At 39.3% G+C, this 6976-nt stretch overlaps 1 long non-coding RNA gene across 1 annotated transcript; it reads left to right on the forward strand.

Moving 5' to 3' along the window:
- The first annotated feature begins 668 nt into the window (after positions 1-668).
- On the forward strand, positions 669-4560 carry LOC125506706. The gene is made up of 4 exons (XR_007282750.1): positions 669-1168; positions 1460-1573; positions 3288-3449; positions 4200-4560. It is a non-coding gene; the product is annotated as an uncharacterized LOC125506706 (long non-coding RNA).
- Positions 4561-6976: the final 2416 nt, after the last annotated feature.

Genomic DNA, 6976 nt, shown 5'->3' on the forward strand with positions numbered 1-6976 from the left:
AGTCCAAATTAAGAAAATGGAGCAGTCCAATAAATATAAAACATGTCGATTTTCCCCGTTTCTAAATAACCTAGAGATTCTAATTTAAATAACAGAGAAGTTCGATATTTATTACAAAACAAGGCAGTCAAATTTTTAAAAAATGATCAGATCAAAAAAGAAGTTTATATAACATGGATTTTCTCGGTTTATAAAAAACCTAGAAGTTCAAATTAAAATAACAGAGCATTGGTTTATTACAAAACAAGGATTATTTGCGTTACTAAGAGAAAATAAAATCAAGAAGTCCAAATTTAAAATTTTGAGCAATTCGGCATTTGTAAACAAATGAGACCTAGTTACTAAAGAATATAACAAAAAAGTTCAAATTTGAAAAATGGAGTACTTTGATGTATACAAATAACTCAAAATTCTTACAGTTTATCTTTCCCTAATAATAATAAACCAGATATTGCTATTTTTGCTGAAAAGTCCCTGATGTTTTAGTTATTGAACCCGCGGTCCCTTTTTAAGTCAGAAAACGTTTCGTCCAGTAAGGTTTCGACAAAAACCCCTGTAGTTTCATGTATTAAACGCGCGGTCCTTTTAAAGTGAGAAAACATTTCGTTCGTTTCTGGGCTTGGGCCTTACTTTTATTCGGCCTAACACAAGGGTTGGAAACAAAAAGACACACGGGCACGTATGCATCGAAGGAGAGCCGGGGTACGGCCGGCGCCGCCGCCACCTGCGGATGGTCTTCCTGTCCGGCCATCCGCGCAGCCCACGCGGGCGAGCTGCCGATGTGGCTGGGCTGCCGGGCCACGCAGCGGTCGGCAGCGGTTCGAGCATCTCCTCGACGTAGGGGAAAAGGTTGGCGGCGCTGGAGTTCATCGGAACGGGCAGGCGGCCGGTGGGTGACGCGAGGCCGCGGCGCCGGTGCGAGCAATACGGGCGGATCCGGGGGCGGCAACGACCGATCTGGCTGCTGGTGCGGCGGCTTGCTCCGGTGGCGGCGGCGTCCTGCTCATCCATAGAAAGAGAGACGGGGCATGAGGGAGAAAGGAAGAAAGGAGAAGGAGCAGGGGGCGTAGAGTCAGGGAGGCGGTCGCTACCGGTGGCAGCTCCGGCGACCGGCCGGCAGGCTTTCCAGGCAAGGCTATGGATTACGCTAGCCTTAGATTCAATAGAGGTATGTTTGATTTTTAGAATTGGGCTTAACAGCCTGTTTGCTGTGCTTCATCTTCTGAATTGGCAACCATGGCGTGCCTGAATATTTTTTCTAGAACATGATGCTTGAGTTGGTAATCATTCTTGGGTGATTTATCCTATATACTGATGGATCATCCTTTGGGGTGCATGACTTGAATGGATTTCTGAATTCCAAACAGTATGCTGTCGTGATGTTTGATTACGATCTTCTGTGAATCCGTACCAAAACCATGCTTGTAATTTTTTGTTCCCTCTCTCTAATCCGGGACAGACACGGTGATTCTGGTCGGAGCCGTGGCTACGTGATTCTGGCCGGCGTGCATCCATAGTCAGAGGATGCCGAGCCTTCCTCGCTGCCAGCAACATCAGCTCGTCTCGGCATGAGGTCTGCACGCTTACCTTGCTTTTCTAATAGAGACAGAACTGGAATTTTTGTCTGAGCTGCTTCTTGCAGGTAGTCCATGGTTTGTACAAATATCCACATGTAAATCTTAATTTAGTTGGTATTGGAAAAGATTGTTTCTTTCGAACCATATATGTGGAGCAACTAGAAATAGTACGTATGTGTTTTTCCCTGGCTCCCACATTAGACCAGTGCTCTAATGTTTGTTCCAGATTGAGCATGGCAATAATGTACAGTTTGAACTTCGTGCTGGCAGAACTTTTTCGCCTTGAAGCATTCTGTGAATTACACCATGAATAGCAACAACATCAGGCCATTTGAGAGAAGGGGTGTCCCTGGAGTTCTCCCTAAATCTTATTGCATTCTTAGTGACAATGAGGAATTATTATTCACTTGAGAAAATAAAGATTAAATCGGTGAGGCTCTCAAAAATGAAATGACTTTCTGAGCTCGACATTGACTTTTTGAGCTAGATATTGACTTTGAGTAGCACAATATAGGTCCTATCTGAAGCCTTTTGCGTGCCTGTTACAATGATCTTTTCATTTTCCTTTGTATATTAACCAGAGAATATTATTGTCTGCTATAACTGCTGAAAGATGTCATATTCCTTTGTTATAATGGTGTTTGCAGTAGGAGTGTACGCCTCTCATTCAAAGAAGAGGCTCAACAATCTTTTGGATGGACTTATGATTACCACATATATGATCTTATAAAGCAGGAGTTGAGAACTACAAAATCCATATATTCCTAGAATGGAGCTGGTTGAAGTTGGGCCTTCGATGGACCTGGTAGTTAGGTGGCACCGACGTTTAGTAAAGCCAATTTTTGATGAGGAAATGCACCAAAAAAAGTTTAGTGGAAGTGGATTAGATTGTTTCTTGTCATATGCTCTTGAGAAATTTTGCGCTTTCTTTATTTCTTCTGATTATAATTCTTTGTTTATTTCTAACTGACATTGATATGCAAAAGAAAATCCTGTGATTTGTTTGCCCTCTCATTGACCATTTAATTTTTCAGTCATAGCTATATACAAAGAAGTATTGTACCATATAGTTTTGTGTTTTCGTTAACGTCTAAAGGCTTGTTACATGCATCATTTTCTCTTAAATATCCTTCATCTGAAACTGAAAATATGAACCATTTTGTTGATATGAACATTAGTTGCAAGGTGAATAAATAGTGGTCGACGATGTGGCTGGATGTACATGAGCATATGTTGTATCTTTGACGCCATTCATTTTGAATCATTAGAATAATACAATAGGTTTGTTTGGATAATTATTTTCCAGGTTTCTAAACACATTTATTTATCTATTTTGTATCCATTGCGACACATATGTTTCCCTAAATAAAATGATTGTACAATTGTGTGAACTGAGTGGCTGGTCGTTACTGTAGATTAAATTTCTCACATTAAGAATCTTTGCCTGATGCAACAAAAAAATCTATGTTTTTTAGCAGGATTAGTGATCAAATATATCCTTTTTATTGTAAATATTTTAGTCTGCTACTTTGTTCATTAATTTTTCTGGGCATTTATGCTTAAGTTTTATTTCAAAGCAAAATCATATTGAGCTATCTACAAGTTAGAATTGTCCAAAACAGTTTTTGTAACATTGTATATCATGTGTTTTCTCTTTATTCATAACATAATATGCAGTCACACAATTTATATCTTGGTTGTGAATTGCAGAGGGGAAGATTGGCAGTTAGAGCTTCGTCACTTGCTGATCTAACAGTATAGACAAGCAATGCAAGCCAACAAAGAAAATTAGTTAGGGAAGCACCGAGTTCGCTGGAGGTAGCAGAACGTTTGTCGAGCCATCCAATATTGCCAACGGTGCCTACACCAGAGGTATGTGATGCCTCGACCATCCTCAGAAACAGCCTTGCTATTCCCCCTTCCCTTTCTTCTTGAGATTGTCGTATGATCGTCTCCCTGTAATGTGATGTAGCACTGTACTATGCACTTCAGCACTAAGCCCAGAACCTAGCTAGCTTACTTGAGGGTCGGCTCTGGATTTTGACGATTGTGTTTGTGTATAACTTGTGAGGGGCTGTAGAGAGTCAATTAACAAGTCAATTAATACAAACCTGTTTTTCTCTACGGTCCTCTGAACATACTCGCTATAAGAACAAATATTTCAATATTTGAGCACTGAAAAAATTGTCAAATTGACTGACTGCCTTGTGAAGAAGTAGCAAGAACGAACTCAGGAAATTCTGCAAACGATATCAGCATTGGTTTGTGTAGAACTGTGGATGTTTCTCTTACAAGTTTAGGTTTTAGACAAAAAAATCCTGCAGTTGTTTGGGTAATGTTTTTTTGTTAGGAATTAGGAGAATTGTTATGTAGTAAAATTACCAAAATTCTTACAAAATATTCTGAAGGTTTTGTTTGCCACTGCTCAGTCAGGCAAAGCCAACTGCTCGCCACTATGTGCGGTTCTCTTGCCATTTCATGGGGTGCAACCGCAAGTGGCACAAGACTGTAGTTGTGGTGTTCTAAAATTTACTGATGTTGATGTTTCTTTTCAAGATTGTGGTATTGTTTACCAATTTGGTCCCCGGATTATGTACTAATTTCCTTTTCTATTCTTTGTAGATAATTTGCTTCAGTTAATCGAACTACCTGCTGAAACATGTGTATTGTTTCTCAATATATTGGGCATCAATTCACCTCTCATGAGATCTCTGAATAGTCTACGCATATTGTATTTGCTGAATTATTTCCTCCAGATAACTATGCTTGGATTCACAAATGCGTGCAATACTTTCAAGTAGAGGTTAGTTCGATACTTAAGTTGTGATATTCCACTTTCAACTTTTTGGTCCTAGAAGTGTAATACTTGGTAGGTTAGCTGCAAAAGCGGAATGTATATGGCCTAAATTTATATTTCAGAGTGTATAATCTGATTCAGAGTATTTTGACCCCTTGCGTTCTAAAACGTTTTGTTGTATCGTTCTGTCCTGAAAGAATAGAAGCAATTCTTCTATGTGAGAGAATATAAACGTTACTCGCAAACAACATGCAGCGTCATTAAGTTTCTTATTACCAATTTAAACATGGTCAGTAATAGCACAACTAAAGTTTATGAACATATTATTATAAAATGGTCGGTTGGATTGAGTTTTGTATGGATTCTACAAGGGCAATTTCTATGGAATTACAAATTAGCTTTACATTTTTATGGATGGGTTTATCGTCTTTGGATGGACCACGTTCGGATGTGTTTGTGATCAAGTGGACACCACGACCACCATCAGTAGGGTGGAAAGGAGGGTGTGTGATATTTTTTCTTTTTCCGTTGCAACGCACGAGCATTTTTGCTAGTAGGAAAAAAAAGTATGTAGTTCATTTTCTCTTTCCGTTGCAAGCATGTCTTCTCCTCTTCCAGTTATCTCTTTACACAATATATAGTGGATTCTATAGATCAAGCCGAGCGTCCTGCCGTCACCATGAGGGTCGAGCTCTTTGTTTTCATGATCTTGCGAAGCTCTTGGGGCTCTTCACCTACCTGGCGACCGAATCTTGGTCCCATGCATGCAGAGCTCCATTCCCTGTCATCATCCTTCCCATTGTAGACCGTCGTCGAGCTCATTGGTTGCCTCCGTTCTTCCCAGTTGCAGCCAAGCACCGCCACTGTTTATATGGTGAGTCGCTGATCCTCGCACTATTTTGTTTTTGTAGTCTGCACTCCCTGCTGAGGTCCGGCCGACACCGGGCACAGGCGTCCTCAAGGCCTCACGCTCGTGTCCAAGTAATGGAAGAACTGGTCGTAGTTCAGCGGAGAGGAAAAATAGAGAATATGCCTCCGTACTCCCGGAGTATCTGGCACGCGCCAGAGCAAGTTGCAGATGGTGAGCCGGTCGTCGCCGCCGAAGCGCTCGAGGACGACTCTGGGATGCAACGCAAGCAACATGACGTTGTCCTCGAAGAGGCCGGTCGTGCTAGGGACGAAGGAACCGAGCAGGGGACGGCAGTGGCTACTGTGGCGCTTGGACGAAGCTCGAACCGGCGGACCTTCCTTGGCAGGATCTCCAGCACGACGTCCTCCGGCAGTCTCACCAACGAGAGCTAGCCTTGCACGTGCGTGCATGTCACTACTGCTTCGCGTGTGGTAGTTTGTCACTTCTACTAGCATGCGCACGTATGCATGCATGCATGCAAGAAAGCATTATTAGTTCCTTACGTTGCCATGAGTGGTTAATATCAGACCACATTAGCTACAAACATAATTGTTATACATAAGAATAGTATGTGAAATTCTGGCCTCCTCTAACTGAGACATGTTTGATTTTTTTGTAGGATTTCTCCTTAACCTGTTTATTTTCATTTGCTTCTACTAAACTTTCTTTCTTACTCACAAAAAAGACTTACTTTATGTCACATATTTATTTTTGAGCTATTACTACAATTGAATATTTGAGCCACAAAATTTTGTTGAATTTAACTTTCACCTTTGCGAGCTAAAAATTTCCGCAGCAACGCGCGGGGTATCATCTAGTTAAACTAACAAAGAATTTCAATCTTAATAGAAAAAATTGGATTTTTTTTGTTTCTAGATATATATAACCAGGAAGTTCAAATTTTAAAAACAAAGCACCACGATATTTCTATACGAAAAATGAAATAAGGCTCACCTAGAATAATGTTAACTCTCGAAGTTCATATTTAATAAATTGGAGAGTTCGACAAAAGTGAGAAAACAAAAAAGAGACACATATGTTTGTACAAAAAAAGCTCATGGATTTTCTCGTCTATTGGAAAATGGATTTTCCTCATTTCTAAAAAAACCTAGAAGTTCAAACTTAAAATTTTGATCATTTTGAAAATTATAAAAAACATGGATTTCCCCGTTTCTAGAAAAAACTTAGATTTCTAAATTTAAAAGACAAAGAAGTCCAATGTTTATTACAAACCCCAAGAAGGTCAAACACAAAGAAACAAAGCATATCAACACAAATTTATATAAAAAGGATTTTATCCGTAAAAAACCCTAGAAGTTCAAATCTAAAAACCGGAGTAGTTCGATGGTTATACGAAATTCAGATTCTCCTCTTTATTAAAGAATGAAAACAAAAGGTTCATTTTTATTAAAAATAGAGTAGTTTAAAATTCATAAAAAAAGATTTTCACCATTTCTTACAAAAAAAACTCTAGAAGTTTATTTTAAATAACGGGCCGGTTCAATATTTGTTTAGAAACCTAGGATTTTTTCGTTACTATAAGGAAATAAACCAAGAAGTCCAAATTACGAAAATCGAAAAGTTCAATATTTATAAAAAACTCAGATTTTTCCTTGTTACTAAAGAATAAAAATGGTGAAGTTCAAATTAAAATAGAGGCGTAGTTTGATGTATACAAGAAACGCAAATTAT

This window comes from Triticum urartu, chromosome 5 (assembly GCF_003073215.2).
Source record: "Triticum urartu cultivar G1812 chromosome 5, Tu2.1, whole genome shotgun sequence".
In the NCBI taxonomy this organism is placed as follows: domain Eukaryota; kingdom Viridiplantae; phylum Streptophyta; class Magnoliopsida; order Poales; family Poaceae; genus Triticum; species Triticum urartu.